Below are 17,344 nucleotides of genomic sequence, written 5' to 3'. Positions count from 1 at the left end.
TTGCAGCAGCTACGCAGCGGCAGCAGCAACGAGCCACGGTCGAAAATATGGAGACGCCGAAGAACCATCGGAATACTCGCTCGGAGAAAAGAGGCAGAGATACGCCAGGAGAAGAGGAAGTCCCGAAGAAACAAAGAAGTGAACGGGAGCGCGCCAGCAATCGGAGAGATGATGGATGGCGCACTGTGGAGAGTCAGCAGGCGAAGAAGAAGAAGCGAAAGGAGAAGGAAGAACAGAAAAAGGAAGAAAAGAGGAAGGAACAGGAGAAGAAAGAAAATCGCCGGCCCCCTAGGCAGAGGAAGAAGGGTGATGCACTGATCGTCGAGGCGAAGGACAAGACGACGTACGCTGCGCTCCTCAGGAGAGTGAGGGAGGACCCGGAGCTAAAAGAGTTGGGTGAAAACGTGGTAAAGACCAGGCGCACCCAGAAAGGAGAGATGCTGTTCGAGCTCAAGAAAGATCCGGCGATTAAGAGCTCAGAGTACCGGGAGCTCATTGCGAAATCCGTAGGCAGCGAGGCCACCGTGAGAGCACTTTCACAGGAGGCAGTGCTCGAGGTCAAGGATTTGGACGAGGTCACAACTGAGGAAGAGCTGAGAGTCGCATTGACCGAGCAGTGTAACTTGGAAGTACCGGTGACAATCCGAATCAGGAGATCGTTTGCAGGTACCCAGACGGCGGCAATCCGACTACCAGTAGATGCGGCTAACAAGATTGCGGTAGCCGGCAAGATCAAGGTCGGATGGGCGGTGTGCCCGCTGCGACTGGCTCCCCGAGTCACCAAGAAAATGGAGAGGTGTTTCAGGTGCATGGAATTTGGTCACCAGTCAAGACACTGCAAGGGTCTAGATAGGTCCAAACGGTGCTGGAACTGCGGCGAAAACGGACACGTTGCTCGAGACTGCACGAAGCAACCCAAGTGCATGCTGTGCACGTCGGAGGAAGGAAATGGCCACCGGACGGGAGGCTATAAATGCCCGGCCTACAAAAAGGCGAAGGCAGGCCAACAATGATGCAGATAACGCAAATTAATCTGAATCATTGCGACATCGCACAGCAACTGTTGTGGCAGTCGACAACAGAGACGAAGTGCGATGTTGCGATCATCGCAGAGCCGTATCGGGTTCCACCTGAGAACGGCAATTGGGTAGCGGATATAGCAGGATTGGCAGCTATACAAGTTATGGGCAGATTCCCTATAGAGGAAGTGGTGGAAAACTCTTACGAAGGTTTCGTGATCGCCAAAGTTAACGGTGTCTTCGTAGGTAGCTGCTATGCACCTCCAAGATGGACCGAGGAGCAATACAAACGGATGTTGGATGCACTCACTGACACGCTGGTAGGACGTAGGCCAGTAGTCATCGGCGGCGATTTCAACGCCTGGGCCGTTGAGTGGGGCAGCCGGCAAACCAATGCAAGAGGATATAGTCTACTTGAAGCTCTGGCGAAGCTGGACGTAAAGCTGTGCAATGTAGGAACAGTCAGCACATTCCGCAAAGACGGTCGTGAATCCATCATCGACATTACATTCTGTAGTCCATCGTTGATGGAAGACATGGACTGGAGGGTGAGTGAGGAGTACTCCCACAGCGACCACCTGGCGATCCTCTACAAGATAGGCCAGAGAGCTCCTACGTCCATACAGAGAACTAGAACTTATGAGCGGAAGTGGAAGACGAAGGACTTCGACAAGGAGACTTTTATCGAGGCACTTCGGCCAAATAGCGATGCGGCAAACCTCGACCCAGGGTGGTTGACGGAAGCGCTAGCAACGGCATGTGATGCAGCAATGCCGAGGAAGATTGAACCTAGGAACGCTAGACGCCCAGCGTACTGGTGGAATGCGACGCTCAGCACCCTTCGTGCGACTTGCCTCCGAGCTAGGAGGCGAGTTCAGAGGGCAAGAACTGCGGCCGATAGAGAAGAGCGCAAGGTTGCGTTCCGTGAAGCTAGAGCTGCCTTCAAACGAGCTATCAAGCAGAGCAAGGAGAACTGTTACAAGGAGCTATGTCAGGAAGCCGACGGTAACCCCTGGGGAAATGCCTACCGCATCATAATGGCAAAGCTGAAGGGCCCAATGACGCCAGTCGAAATGTGCCCAGACAAACTGAAGGGTATCGTGGAGGGCTTGTTTCCAAAACACGATACAACAACGTGGCCACCTACGCCGTACAGCGAGGGCGATGCGGAATTTGACGTAAACCGACTGGTCTCCAACGACGAGCTCGTTGCCGTGGCGAAAGCATTGAAGGTGAAGAAGGCTCCCGGTCCGGATGGAATCCCCAACGTGGCGTTGAAAGCAGCGATCCTGGAGTATCCTGATATGTTCAGGTCAGTGTTGCAGAAATGCCTGGAGGAAGGCATCTTTCCGGATATATGGAAGGTCCAAAAACTAGTGCTGCTGCCAAAACCAGGAAAGCAGCCGGGAGATCCAGCATCGTACAGGCCGATCTGTCTGTTGGATACGCTCGGAAAACTCCTGGAGAGGATTATCCTTAACAGGCTGACCGAGTATACCGAAAGTGTTAGAGGGCTGTCCACGATGCAGTTCGGCTTCCGCAAGGGAAAATCGACGGTTGACGCAATTCGGACCGTCGTTGAGATGGCGGAAAGGGCATCCTTACAAAAGCGGAGAGGAGATCGCTACTGCGCCGTGGTAACGATAGACGTTAAAAACGCGTTTAACAGCGCCAGTTGGGAAGCTATCGCCGTAGCCCTGCATAATATGCGGGTCCCCGACTATCTGTGTAAGATTCTAAGGAACTACTTCCAGAATAGAGTCCTTGTGTACGAAACCAACGTAGGGCAGAGGTCGTTTAGAGTGACAGCAGGTGTTCCACAGGGATCAATACTTGGCCCAACGCTCTGGAACGCAATGTACAACGGTGTGTTAACACTGAAGCTTCCGGCAGGTGTCATTATCGTGGGGTTCGCAGACGACGTTGTCTTAGCGGTATCTGGCGAATCAATCGATGAAGTCGTAGTGCTGGTATCGGAGGCAATCGACACAGTCGAAAGATGGATGAATGGAGTGAAGCTGCAGATAGCCCATCACAAGACAGAAGTGCTCGTAATCAGTAACCGCAAAGCAGTGCAAAGGTTGGAGATCACCATCGGAGAGGAGAGAATTTCGTCGCAGCACGCTTTGAAGCACCTGGGCGTGATGGTCGACGACCGCTTAAACTTTAACGCGCACGTTGACTACGCCTGCGAAAAGGCGGCGAAGGCGGTTAACACAGTAGCGAGGATTATGTCAAACGCGGGCGGTCCAAGAAGCTGTAGGAGGCGCCTCTTGGCAAATGTTGCAACCTCAATACTTAGGTATGGAGTGCCAGCCTGGGCTCCGGCGCTAAAAACGAAGAGAAACCGTGGAAGGCTGGGCAGTGTGTTCCGGCTCATGGCTATGAGAGTCGCGAGTGCCTACAGAACAATCTCGTCGGAGGCTGTTTGCGTTATCGCTGGGATGATGCCCATCTGCATCACCCTAGAGGAAGACGTCGAGTGCTATCGGCGGAGTAACGTAAGGAATGCGAGAGCAGCTGCTAGAATGGACTCGCTGGTGAAGTGGCAACAAGAGTGGGACAATGCGGCGAACGGAAGGTGGACCCACCGACTGATCCCAAATGTGTCGGCGTGGGTGAACAGGAAGCATGGGGAGGTGAACTTCCATCTGACGCAGTTTCTGTCCGGGCACGGCTGTTTCCGGAAGTACCTGTTTCGATTCGGTCACGCGTCTTCCCCTCTGTGTCCGGAGTGTGTGAACGTGGAGGAAACACCGGCGCACGTCGTCTTCGAATGCCCTAGGTTCTCGGAGATGCGCAGGGATATGCGCGGTCTGACAGTCGACAACATTGTCGAAGAAATGTGTCGCGACGAAGCTACGTGGAACGCTGTCGACAGAGCAGTAACGAGGATGCTGTCCGCGCTGCAAAGGAAGTGGCGCGAAGACCAGAGAGCGCCGGAACGCGATCGGAGTAGGCTTGATCCACCGCCGGGGACATGACGGAGTCGTCCGTTGCGTAGTACCGGTTTTTGGTCGTCGGAGCGCCGGTGAACCGGAAGTCTACCACCAACCGGAATCGCCGGGTCGACTTCGGCACCTTACTGGTCGGGATGAAAACATCGGAAGTCTTTGTCGGCGTAGGGTAGATCCACCGTCGGGGACTATCCGAGTCGTGCGCGAAAAACTGGAGTGCTAAAACGGCACCGTTCCTCGGAGAAACTCAGTATGATCCGAAGTACTTGCTGGTGGTATTAGAATAACAAATTTGGTGTGTGTTTGTGCTAACTGTGTCGCTGAATGGCGATAGGTTAGGTACGAACACGAGAACGACTAGAATAACAAATTTAATTTTAGAATAACAAATTTGGTGTATGTTTGTTACTAACTGTGTCGCTGAATGGCGATAGGTTAAGTACGAAAACGAGAATGACTAGAATAACAAATTTAGAAGCGACAAAAAGTGCATGAGCACAATAGCAGAAGAGCGCATGAGCGCATTGCCCCCCCTGAAGCAGTCGCATTTCAGTGGTACCAGGGGGATCGAGGCGTCAAGGTGTAGCAGAGTTTTTCCAATCGGTTTTCTCTGCTTGGGAGGTTGGGAGGAAAAAAAAACAGACAGACAGACAGACAGACAGACAGACAGACAGACAGACAGACAGACAGACAGACAGACAGACAGACAGACAGACAGACAGACAGACAGACAGACAGACAGACAGACAGACAGACAGACAGACAGACAGACAGACAGACAGACAGACAGACAGACAGACAGACAGACAGACAGACAGACAGACAGACAGACAGACAGACAGACAGACAGACAGACAGACAGACAGACAGACAGACAGACAGACAGACAGACAGACAGACAGACAGACAGACAGACAGACAGACAGACAGACAGACAGGGGAACGATTATCACAAAATCCGGTCAATTTGTGTGCTCTGCGGACGACATGGACATTATCGCCAGAACATTTGGAACGGTGGCAGAGCTGTACACCTACCTGAAACGCGAAGCAGCAAAGGTCGGGCTGGTGGTGAATGCCTCAAAAACAAAGTTCATGCTGGTAGGCGGAACCGAACACGACCGGATCCGTCTGGGTAGTAGACGGGGATACCTTCGAGGTGGTGGAGGAATTCGTCTATCTCGGATTCTTACTGACGGCTGAGAACAACGTGAGCCTTGAAATTCGGAGGTGCATCATCAGCGGAAGTCGGGCCTACTACGGGTTCCAGAAGAAACTGCGGTCTAAAAAGATTCACACACGCACCGAATATATCATGTAGGTACAAAACGCTAAAAAGGCCGTTGGTCCTTTACGGACACGAGACATGCTCGGACCATGCTCGAGAAGGACCTGCAAGCACTCGGCGTTTTCGAGCGACGCGTGCTAAGGACGATCCTTGGCGGTGTGCAGGAGAACGGTGTGTGGCGAAGAAGGATGAACCACGAGCTCGCTGCACTTTACAGCGAACCCAGCATCAAGAAGGTGGCTAAAGCCGGAAGGATACGATGGGCAGAGCATGTTGCAAGAATGCCGGACAACAACCCTGCAAACCCCTTGGTGTTCGCGACAGACTGGTTGGCACAAGAAGGCGTGGAGCGCAGAGAGCACGATGGCCCTGCACAAATGAAACAGTGAAAAAACATGTTGTAGATCCGTTAACCCGTTCTTGAGGCTAATCGTGACATACAAACACCATTCCATTTTTACTTTGGATTATTTAAATTAAATTTCGCCTAGTTTCGCGTGCAAATTTAAACATGGAATAATCTCAACACCGTTAGAGAAACAAATTTTTGAAATAAAAACCTTCGTGAATAAGTTGAAAACCACTGTAACAGGCGATGCTCCGCTTTGAAAGGTATGTTTTTTTTCGCCTACTGCTATCAGAGAGACACCCGTCGTCGCCTGCTGAGAACTAGATCGGTTCGCGGTTTGCCTCCAGTCCTTCGCCGTCGTCACCATATCACCTGGCATCAGTTATGACCGATCTTAATTAACTCATTAAATGGGTCTCTGCGCTGTTTGGCCTGTAGTGCGATTGCCAAATCGGGAACGACGCGGGACGATTTTCCCGAACCTTTCACGCGCGGGTCGCAACCCTTTTTGGGGACAATTATCACCTGCGCGGAATCGAACGGAACGAACGGGACCTGAACGCGACGAAAGCCGCGTGAACGACGTATCAATTAAGCAACTGTTGCACGCTCGGTGATACGGCGTGACGCGTCGTCTTCGACATTGGTGGAAACTTGATCCCACCATAACTGGGCGGCGGAGAGTTTGTGCCGTTTTCGCGAGATGTGAGGAATGCGAAATTTGGATCCGATTGGACGCTAAATTATGTCAAATCGACGTGGACCCATATACGGACCTTCCGGCTTAACACTGGTCCAGGCGAGAGGCTACTCAGCTCCCGCGAGTACTCAATAAGCCGTATTAATTCCGCAGATTAAGATTAATAAAATGACAAACTATTCAAGACTTCATTACATTAGGGGTATTCACTAAACAGATTAAATTGCTGCGTAAGCCATGATTTTCTGCTTATTTGAAATGTTTCATGATTTTGCGAATGAAATAATCGAAGATTGCCTTGGTGATTGCGACGTTTAATCAGTTTAATCAGTTTACGCCGTTAAGTGAATCCCCCTATTATCGCGCCAAGGTTTCACAGCTGACTCATGCGCGCACCAAAAAGCGTGATCTCCGGGTCCATAAAGGAGTGAATGGCTCAAGGCATGGGAGTTCTACCCGGCGGCGGCGCAGCGCAGACCAGCACACCCAGCGAGCGCGATCGAACCTTGGGCTGACGACAACCGCAGAGCGCGAGGTGTGCATTTACATGGGAACCGATAAGCCCTGCCCGGCGCGATCGTTTGCAAATTTTTCAATCCTTAAGTACCTGCCTGTTGTACCCACTTAGCTGCACTGCTCGGTGTCCCAACGCCAACGACAGCCAGCGATCGTTTGGGGCCTCCTCGAAGAGAAGCGTTCATTAAATGATGAAAGCCAGGGTTTCTGCCTGCCTGCCTGCCAGAAAGACAGAGCTCCCCATTATCTATGACAAACTGTTATCTTCAATTTGCAGCCTCACGCAATTGAATTTAGCCAGCCTGGGTATAAGTGAGCAATCGAGCGTGAGAGACTCGATCGCAAAATTTTAGGTCCTCTTTGCACCCATAGCTGATATCGCAGTAGGCTGATCAAGTACGCTTGTTGTACGTTATATTCTTTGCAGGTGAAAGCACGGAACTCGCATAGCAGGCGTGTTTAGATCCTATAGCATTAGTGGCCTACTTGGACACTCGTGCTATGGAGCTAAAAATACTCAACTACATATTACTATGTAATGCCGTTTCTTCCAAGGTCTAAGTCAACGACAGAATCGTCGCCGACGCTGATAAGAGTGAATAATGGTCACACTTTTTGCGGTTTTTGGCGTGATGTTGCGCAGCAGGCTCGGAAATATCATTATCAGCACGTGCCATTTGCGGGCGGCATTCCACAATCCTCATCTTCATCGTAAGAGTAGAGCATAATCATAGAACTATGTGAAGTGGCGAACACCATTACCATCAAGAGAAGTAACAGATTGCTACGATCGACGCGACAACAGAGCGTAAGCATTTTTCAGGGTAAATTGGTTTGTGCCCGGCGGCTACAAATAAACCAGGCACAGCTTATTCACAAGAAGATTCCCGTCTTCCCTTCTCCATCCATGGGTCCTCCAATGGTGATACTTTATTACGTGGCATTGTTGACAGTGAGGCATTGTATGGACACAGCAAACTGGACCTGACTGAAAACCGGAAGCAAGTGCTTGAGATGAGAGACCTGAGGTGAACAGACAAACAGACGTAACACTTTTCGAAACAGCTTGTCACATGCATCTAACGATAAATTTGAATTTCAATTGATTTCCGCGATCCTTCCACCAGAGGCGCTAGTGTTCGATCGCTTTGATGTTTGCTAGTGCACACGTGGCGAATGATGCAAACGATAATTACAGGAAATTTTTAAGTAGTGTGTGTGTTGGCAAACGTGAAATCGCAATCCATCATGGCGGACAATGTCTCGCGCGGTTACACCAACAGGTGGCAGCGTGTTCGTGAAAAAGACATCGGGCAAAAAGTTTGAATAAATTTCCCCTAAGAGTTACGTCTGTTTGTCTGTGGGCAAATACTGGATATGGATCGTATGTTCGTCAATGACCGTGCAGTACAATAGGTTGGCGCAAATGATTACATTATCTTCGCCGCATCAGCAGACCATATTCCGAGGACCACAGCGTATTCAGATTAGGGCCAAATATACATAGATGATGACAATTCCTAAGATATGCTAGTCGCTTTTCGCACACATATCAAAAACAGTTACGAAATACCATTTTTGCATGGTACAATGAATGGCCTACGCCACCCGGACAATTTTCCCACTGTAAGTATCTGCACACATAAATAGTTAGCGACATTATTTACCATCGATCACGCTTTAAACGACTGTTTTCCATTCAAGTGGTAAATTAAAAACATGATTAAAAATCTTACATCCTGAGGGCCGCATTGTTTTTTTTTCCTTCAGACATTTTGCCCTGTTGGAAATCATAGTAATCATATGACGCATTTGAATTCCATTGTAGTAGGCATAAAAAGCCCATAGGCAAATTTTTCGGAAGCTAACGATCACTCTTTTCTCTGGTGGTAGGAATGAGAACCCTATGAAAAGAGTGACTCCGCCAAAATTTACCATGGCGAAGCATAGGCAAAGTGCACTTTTTCCGTTCTTCATATCAAATTCCGCATCGCATAGTAGAGAAACAAACGAGCACTTTTTGGAAAGAAAATTTAATTCTCTTTCAGATGCGCTTAGATCCGGTAGGTTTTACGAACAATTTATGTGATATTTTTGAGGAGCTCTTGCTATGCCTCCTGTGGGCGATCTTCCGGATTTTTTTGTTAGCCGGCCAATCCGGTATCTGTCGGCGTGGCCATCAAGAATGATGATAAAGAAGCCATTGCAAATGGAAAATAGCAACTTCTAGAGCAAAAAAAGAGTAAAATTTGACGACAAAAAATTGACCTTTTTATGTAAACAAACGATTTTCTCCTTATCTCACCAAGCGCCTCTACAACTGGGGGTCATCCGAATTAGCCTATGGCAACCGTTGGGGTATAAATACCACTCTGATCTCTGGGGACAATTCAGTTTCTATTCTTTACAATAAATCACCAGTGATAGTGCTCTTGTAAAATGTGTTTCTCTTCATGCCCGGTAGGGTAATTTGCCAATTGTTGCACGGCTAAAAATTCGCCAATTGTTACACACCTCATAAGAATAACATGGAGTGTGCAACAATAGGCGAGTTTTTAGCCGTGCAACAATTGGAAAATTACCCTACATATTTTTTAGTTTCTGTTTCGATAGTAATTGAATCTCAGAGTGTTTTAATGTTTACGTGACAACTGATACATACCAGTCGAGTTGATAGTTTGTAACTTAGCAAGGGCCGTGTTACTCCCAGCAAGGATGAAACCCCCGTCTTCAAGCCTCAGGGTCGGCAAGACGCTCGTGACACTCCGCGAAAGAAAACACTTATAGGTTCGATTAAGAAAACTCCCTGTATTGTCGGTCTCGTGCACTTTTATTCCTACTTCCTGACGTCCTCCTTTCCTACCACTTTCCTCTAGCTTTCTCCCTCCTAGCTTTTTGGCGTCCGCCCTTAACACTGGACGACGCCTCCCACGTTCTTAAGGACTAGTCCTACCTTACTTTCTTCACTTTTCTTCGTTCTTCGGGGCCCCGCACACTGCACGCCTACGCTGCCGCTCCTTTCGCCTGTCCACTAGCTCCTTCTCTCCTTCCTGGGCCAGGGGGCGGGCAATTCTTCTCCTTTCCTCTCTCTTCCGTTGGCTGCAGCCTCTCGCGGACCTTCCTCCTGTCCCGTGCGCCCCTCGAGTGTGTTGACGGACTCGAGGCTTCAGTGATCCGTAGAGTCACTGGAAAAAGCCTGGGTTCGTCGGCGCGCTTGATGGTTGTATCGGGTACAGGGGTAATGCGGACGCACTACAAAAAGGTGAGTAGCGTCTACGCTGCGGTATGGCTCCAAAAGATACCGCAAAGTTCGGTTTTAAAATAAAAACCGCGAGGTCCTGTGGGCACAATGGGAGAATCGCGATGGCGGGTTAAGCACTATACGGATGGGCTAGGTTCGGGGTATTGTTACGGAATTTACCTGGATGTCCGGATTGCTCCAACTTCTCCACTTTCCTTTTCTCCTTCTTTCCACTTTTCCGTGCTTTCAACTCTTTCTATTAACTTCTCCAACTAAACTTCCTTCCAACTTTACTTTTCTTCAACAAACTTTCCTTCTACCAACTTTTCAAATGACTGTTGTCTCTGAAGATCACCAGGCTAATGATCCTCCGTTTTGAAGATCGTTGACCCCGAACCATTGGCCATTGACCCGTCGTAAGTGCCGAAGTTCCTCCTCATCATGGCCACCCAGTTCGCCACCCCCATGGCCGCCCATTCGTGCAGTCCTGTGCAGCCTGGTGGTGGCTAGCAGAACTACCGTCGTCCTTGTATAGGGCAGTGCAGTGATGGCTGCGTTCGTGGGATTTTGGGGACGTTACACTTAACCTAACTACAAACGTTTTCTTTTTTTTTATACAAAATACAACGAATACTACACGCGACAAATCTCATCAATACTGGACGTTACACTGACACTTGTTACAAGTTAGACATAAAAATGATTACGGCAGCTAATGAATATCACGATGCCCTCATGATCTCCCTTATAGACGAGTGCACCGCCCGCTGAAAGTTCACTCGGGCCGCGAATTTTGACACCACAGCGGGGTCTATTCTCAACAACTTCTACCCAGCTGAATATTTGTTTAATTTATTGCAACTAGTTTCCGCGATGAAGTTGCAAAAATGTGGGCTAGTGCATTTACTTTATGCATATGCATCACTTTAAATGAAAATTGATGTAAGAAATCAAAGAAAAAAATATCAGCGTATTTTGGTGATGCATCTCTGACTAGAAATTGTTGAGAGTCGACCCCGCTGTGCTGTCAAACATTTTCAGGCTCAGTGAACTCAATGTTCATCGGTGCACTCGTCTTTTGTGCCAATAGACGAGTGCACCGATGAACATAGAGTTCACTGAGCCTGAAAATGTTTGACAGCACAGCGGGGCCGACTCTCAACAATTTCTAGTCAGAGATGCATCACCAAAATACGCTGATATTTTTTTCTTTGATTTCTCACACAGTGAATCAAAATTCGGCCATCGCGCAACAATAATGACAATGTCGCAACCTGTATTTGTTGCGACAATCCACCCAATGCGACATAAGTTTGTCCCAACTTGAAAATAATAGGATCAACATCGTACACCACGAGTTTAGAGATTTTTAAGCCTTGCATTGCGATTTTCGAACGGTAACTTCGAGTCGGTAAACACTGCAACACTGCTGAAGATCTGTCATCAAACAGTTTCGACTTTGGGTTAGTAATAATTGATTATTCACGAGTTGAAAAGTACGCAACAAATTCAGCTTCCGTTTTGTCTGCAACAAAAATATTCGAGATCATCCCTAATAAAAATGTATGATACACTGCTGATAGAGTGAATGATTGTATCATTCACTGTATGATCAAGATGATAGCCCGAAAGGGTTGTTAAGCACGTTGTATCATATTTTTCTATTAGGGATGTCATTATCTGCTACCAGTAGGGATAAAGAGTAATCGGCGCGCCTTCTTTGTTGCTTGTTTTGTGCCTCTTTTGTCTGACAATTCTCTTCACTGAGTGATGCATATGTATATAGTTAATGCACTAGCTCATATTTTTGCAACTTCATCGCGAAAACTAGATGCAATAAATTGAACAAATTTTCAGCTGGGTAGAAGTTGTTGAGAGTCGACCCCGCTGTGGTGTCAAAATCCGCTGCCCGAGTGAACTTTCAGCGGGCGGTGCACTCGTCTATGTTTCACACTCTTTCAATCAAACTTGGAAACTAACCAACTATATATGGTAATGAACCTTAACCACAGACAAACAGACATACTACTTAGAAGAAATTTGTTTCAAAATCATCGTTTGGCATCTCACTAGCACCCTCTATAATGCTCAATCCGAAGCATTCATTTGCAGGTGTTGTTTCCCTCGGTTCGATGTAATAATTTAGCAGATGACGACTCCCTCGTGGCATTACCCATTCATAAAACATGAATGAAGGTTCATGATTGAATCATTTTATGTAAACATTGATCGGCGTCGCGTTCATTTCTCTCGAAAATTGAGAGGTGGTGTAGGCACAGCAGCGCCACCATGACACATGCGAGCACAGTCCGAACCACACTGCATTTTCAAAATGACCGTTAAATCGTGCGACGATTGCGATTTGAGTGGTATGTCTGTTTGTCTGTGCCTTAACCTTCCGTAACTGGCGCTGTTGACTACCTGCGTCGGCACCACGCTAATGCTGAGTACAAAAAGCGAGATTTTTTCAACGTGTTGTACAAAATACAACAACGCGATCGCTCGAGGGTTAAGGCTGTGTACCATATCACTTGTTCGTTTAACTTTTAGTTAAAATTTGACACTTCGATAGTTATTTGATAAGAATAACTAATCACAGAAGTCCAATGTCGCGACTATTCGTGTGACTACCCTGGTAACCAATAAGCATTTGAATAAGCCGTATTTCTGTTTTAAATCTGCATTCCGCCTGCTTACTGCCGTATCATAGCAGTTCGACTGCTAAACTGCCCTATAGTAACAATTCAAATGCTACTTAAAATCTGAAAGCAGTTTCGTAGCATTTCAAAAGCATGGTGTGGTTTGGCCAACAGGCATCGTAACTGCTACTTTATTGCCATGAAACTGCTAAGAGAGATGAGACAGTGATGCTAAAACCACAATACATTTCCACTTTCTAATTTACGTGCCACGGCTGTAGAAGCCATCATTATTCGCATGTCCAGTCAATCATATGTATCAAAGAAGAAAATCAATGGGAAAACATCCTTTGGCAAATTAATTCCATGGTTGGTTTTCTATGATCAATTTTATTATCAGCACCTGCCGAGCTCATAACATAACGACTGCCTGTCGGTGTAATACTCATGCCTTAAATAGATCAAAAATCCAACGCGCTTCATATGATCATCTATAGCTTACTCTGTAGCGCGGTTTAGCACCATCGTCAAACTGAGGATCGAGGGATCAAATCCCAATTTGGCCGAAAGCAGCAAAAAAAAACAGCAGTAGCAGTTCAGGACGTGCCCCAAGCTGGAAAAGTTTCACAGGAGAATGAAAAAAAAGAAGAGAAAGGGAAGCCGTAAAATGGGCAGGGGAAGATATTTGTTTTTATATTTGACAATCTGGGGGATAGGAGGGATAAGCATTTAATCAGCCTATATTGGGCCAAAACCTGCAGTTAATTAGCACTAATGACGCATATACGGCAGGTTTGCATTTAATAACCTGCTGTAAAGGCGTTATTATTTGTCATCGAAAAAGCCAGTCCATTTGGAATTTGACAGACGAGTAGTTATTTGGAACAAAATACAGCACGCAGCCCAATCATTGCGAACAAAAAATAACTAACGAACTCCAGGGATGCCAGATGTGAAGACATGTCTTCAATTTGAAGACATTTGAAGTTCTATGTAGACACTTATTTTTGTGAAGACATATGGAAGACATTTCAAATTTTGTGGAGACTTTTGATAGCTGAAAAAAAAAATATTTATGTTGTTAATCTGAACCAATAGCTTCTTGAAACAATTTTGAGATGAAATGCGTTCAATTTTTTTGTAGATAAAATTTTAAACGTTTAAAACTTTTCCAAATTGTTCGGTAATTGGCAGAACTTTTGAAGCAGTTTTCAGTTAAAATACGAATCAAATGAGACGACCACATTTCATGGAAATTTTATTAAGTATACTGAATTATTGAATTAATTTTTCATCCGCAATTGTTTATCTATATCTATCTATCTATCTATCTATATAGGGGAAAATACCTATTCTCGGCCGTTTTGTTCTCTTCGTCTTGGGGGGTTTTTTGAAACCTAGTTAACTCAAAGTTGGCCTCAAATCCTTCTCAACTAAGCTGAATTATATGGCCAAGTTTCAGGCAATTTAGCTGACAAAAACCCCCCATGACGAACAGAACAAACCTGCTGACAATACCCAATGTCACCCTATATAAAAATGAGTTTGACGTCCTTTTGAGGCAACAAAAATCACGAACGGATGAACAGATCAGGATGATTCTCGCATGATTAGATTCGTATTCATGGTGGAATGTAAAAAAAAGTTAGGAAAATCAACTACAGAAGTAACAAAACTGATAAAGTACTGATTTTCTATGAGCTGTGAAGGAAATCGACACGACCGAAATTAAATCAATCTAGAGTGCGGTGCTATTTTGAGTTCAAAAGTTGTCAAACCACCACAAGACGGCAAGACAAAGTTTGCCGGGACAGCTAGTAGAATATAAAATTTTCATCAACAAAATTTCTCAGGGTATTCTTTAATTTTCAAAAATGTCCAAAAACAGAGGTTGCTTATAGAATATTACCAAGGTTTTTTTTTCGGAAATTCCCCCAGAACTTCGTTTGAATTTTGAACAGAGCTTCATCCAGAATTTTTCGCAGACTTGTCCGAAGATTTGTCCAAGCCTGTTAAGATTTCTTCAGTAGTTCCTCGAGAATCTCTCTAAAAGTTCCACGGGTTTTTTATCAGGATTGCATCACGAATACCTTCAAATGACTCTCAGGAATTCTTGCAGGTGTTCCTCGGATATTCCACCTGGAGTACCTCAGGAATTCTTTCAGTTTCCCGAGAATTCCTCCAGGAGTTTTACGATTGTTTTTTTCTGGAGAGCCTCGGAAATTCTCCCAGAAGTTTTTTTTCCCTCGAGAGTTCATCCTGGAGTTCCTCGGGAATTCCTCCAGCAGTTCCTCGGTAATTCCTCGAGGAATTGCTCGGGAATTCTTCCATGAGTTCCTCGAGAAATCCTTTCTCGGAAATTCCTCCAGGAGTTCCTCGGAATTTCATCCTGGAGTTCCTCGAGATTTCCTTTAGGTGTTCCTCGAGAATTATTTTAAGAGTTCCTCGGGAATTCCTCCAAGAGTTCCTCGATAATTACTCCAGCAGTTCCTCGAAAATTCTTCCAGGACTTCCTCAGGAATTCCTCCAGAAGTTCCTGAAAAATACCTTAAAGAATTCCTCGAGAATTTATTCAAGAAGTTCCTCGGGATTACTTCTGGAGCACCTTGGGAATTTCTGTACAAGTTCCTCGGGAATTCCTTAGTAAATCCTTTATGAGTTCCTCAGAAATCCCCCCAGAAGTTTCTCAGGAATTCCACCAGGAGTTTCTCGAGAATTCATCTAGGAGCTCCTCGGGAATTCCTCTAGGAGTTCCTCGGGAATTCATTCTGGAGTTCCAAGGGAATTTCTCCAGAAATTCCTCAAAAATTCTTCTAGGAGTTCCTCAAAAATTCTTCCAGGAGTTCCTCAAGAAATCCTACCTAAATTCCTCGAAAATTTCTCCAGCAGTTCCTCGGGAATCCTTCCAGGAGTTCCCAGAAAATTTATTCATGTATTCCTTGGGAATTTCTCCTGGAGTTTTTTTTTTTTTGGGATTTCTCCAGGAGTTACTCGGGAATTCTTCCAGAGTTCATCGGGAATTTCTCCTCGAGTTCCTCGGGAATTCCTCCAGCAATTCCTTCAAGAAGTTCCTCGAGAATTTCTCTGGAATTCTTTTCCTCCAAGAGTTCCTCGGAAATTCTTCCAAAAGTTTCTCAAAAATTTCACCAGAAATAACTCAGAAACTCTACTAGAAGTTTCTCGAGAATTTATTCTGGAGTTCCAAACGAATTTCTTCAGGAGTTCCTCGGAAGTTACTCCAGCAGTTTTTCGAGAATTCCTTAAGGTGTTCCTTGAGAATTCTTCTAGGAGTTCATTGGGAATTCCTCCAGGAGTTCCTTGAAAATATTTCCAGAAGCTCCTCGGGAAATTCTACATGAATTCCTCCGAATTTTCTCCAGAAGTTCCTCGAGAATTCCTCCAGGAGTTTGCCAACAACTTTTTCAGGAGTTCCTCAGAAATTCCTTGAGAATTCCTCTATGAGATCGGACTTCTTCTAGGAGTTCCTCGGAGATTCCTCCTGGAGTTCATCGGATTTTTTTAGGGATTCCTCTAGAAGTTACACGGGATCTCCCAAAAAAATCTCCTTTGAGAATTATCAAGAAACTCCTGGAGGAATTTCCGAAACACCTAGAGGCATACCCGAGAATCTCTTGAAGAATTCCCGAGGAACTCGAGAAGAAATTCCCGAGGTACTCTGAAAGAATTACCGTGTAACTTCTAGAAGAATCCCCAAAAAACTAGGAACTAGTTTTAGTTAGGAAGTCTCTCTAGCATTTTCTCGGAAATTCTTCCAGAAGATTCTCGGGAAATGATTCAGGAGTTTATCAGAAATTCATCTGGATCTTACCTATAAATACCGCCAGGAAAACGTCGGGAATTCCCAGAAAACTCCTACAGTAGGTTTTCTGGGGACCAAGAGGAATTCCCCAGGAACTACCGAAAAAGAACCTCGAGAAACTATGAAAAACTGCTCGTTGAATTCTTGGAGGGATTCCCGAGAAACATGTAACTCCTCGGGAAATTCCCGAGGAATCCCAAGAGGATTTCCCAAGGAGCTTCTGGGTTTCCCCGAGAAACTTTTTAAGGAATTCCTGAAGGAATTTTTGATGAACTTCTGGAGGAACTCCCGAGGAACTCATGCAAGAATTCCCGAAGAACTCCTGGAAGGAATGTACCAAGGATCTCCTGTAGAAATTCCGGAGGATCTCTTGAAGGAATTCCTGAGGATCTGTAAATGAATTCCAAAGGATCTCCTAGAGGAATTGTTGAGGATCTTTAGGACAAATTCTCATAGATTTCCTGAAGGATTTCTATGGATCTCCTGAGGGAATTTCCGAGAAACTCCTGGAGGGTTTTTCGATGATCATCTGAAGGAATTCTCGTGGAACTCCTGGAAGAATTACCGAGGAGCTCCGGGAGGAATTTACGAGAATCTCCTGGAGGAACTCCCGAGGTTCTCCTGCAGGAATTTCCGAGAAACTTCTGACGATCTCCTAGAAGAATTCCCGATGAAGTCCTAGAGAAATTCCCAAGAAACTCCTGTAGGAATTTCCGGGGAATTCTTGGAAGAATTCCCAAGGAATTCCTGGAGGTATTTCCGGGGAACTTCTGGAAAAAAATGCCGAGGAACCCCCGATGAACTCCTAAGTTCCC

General features: G+C 46.1%; 1 long non-coding RNA gene across 1 annotated transcript; it reads right to left on the bottom strand.

Moving 5' to 3' along the window:
* Positions 1-9,508: 9,508 nt before the first annotated feature.
* LOC134287785 (uncharacterized) lies at positions 9,509-10,750 on the bottom strand. Its single transcript, XR_009997544.1, has 2 exons — positions 10,251-10,750; positions 9,509-10,167 (listed from the first exon to the last, which is right to left on the bottom strand). It is a non-coding gene; the product is annotated as an uncharacterized LOC134287785 (long non-coding RNA).
* Positions 10,751-17,344: the final 6,594 nt, after the last annotated feature.

Source organism: Aedes albopictus, chromosome 1 (assembly GCF_035046485.1).
Source record: "Aedes albopictus strain Foshan chromosome 1, AalbF5, whole genome shotgun sequence".
Lineage (NCBI taxonomy): Eukaryota > Metazoa > Arthropoda > Insecta > Diptera > Culicidae > Aedes > Aedes albopictus.
Note: the sequence above shows the minus strand (reverse complement) of the source record. Positions and strands in the feature narration are given on the sequence as shown.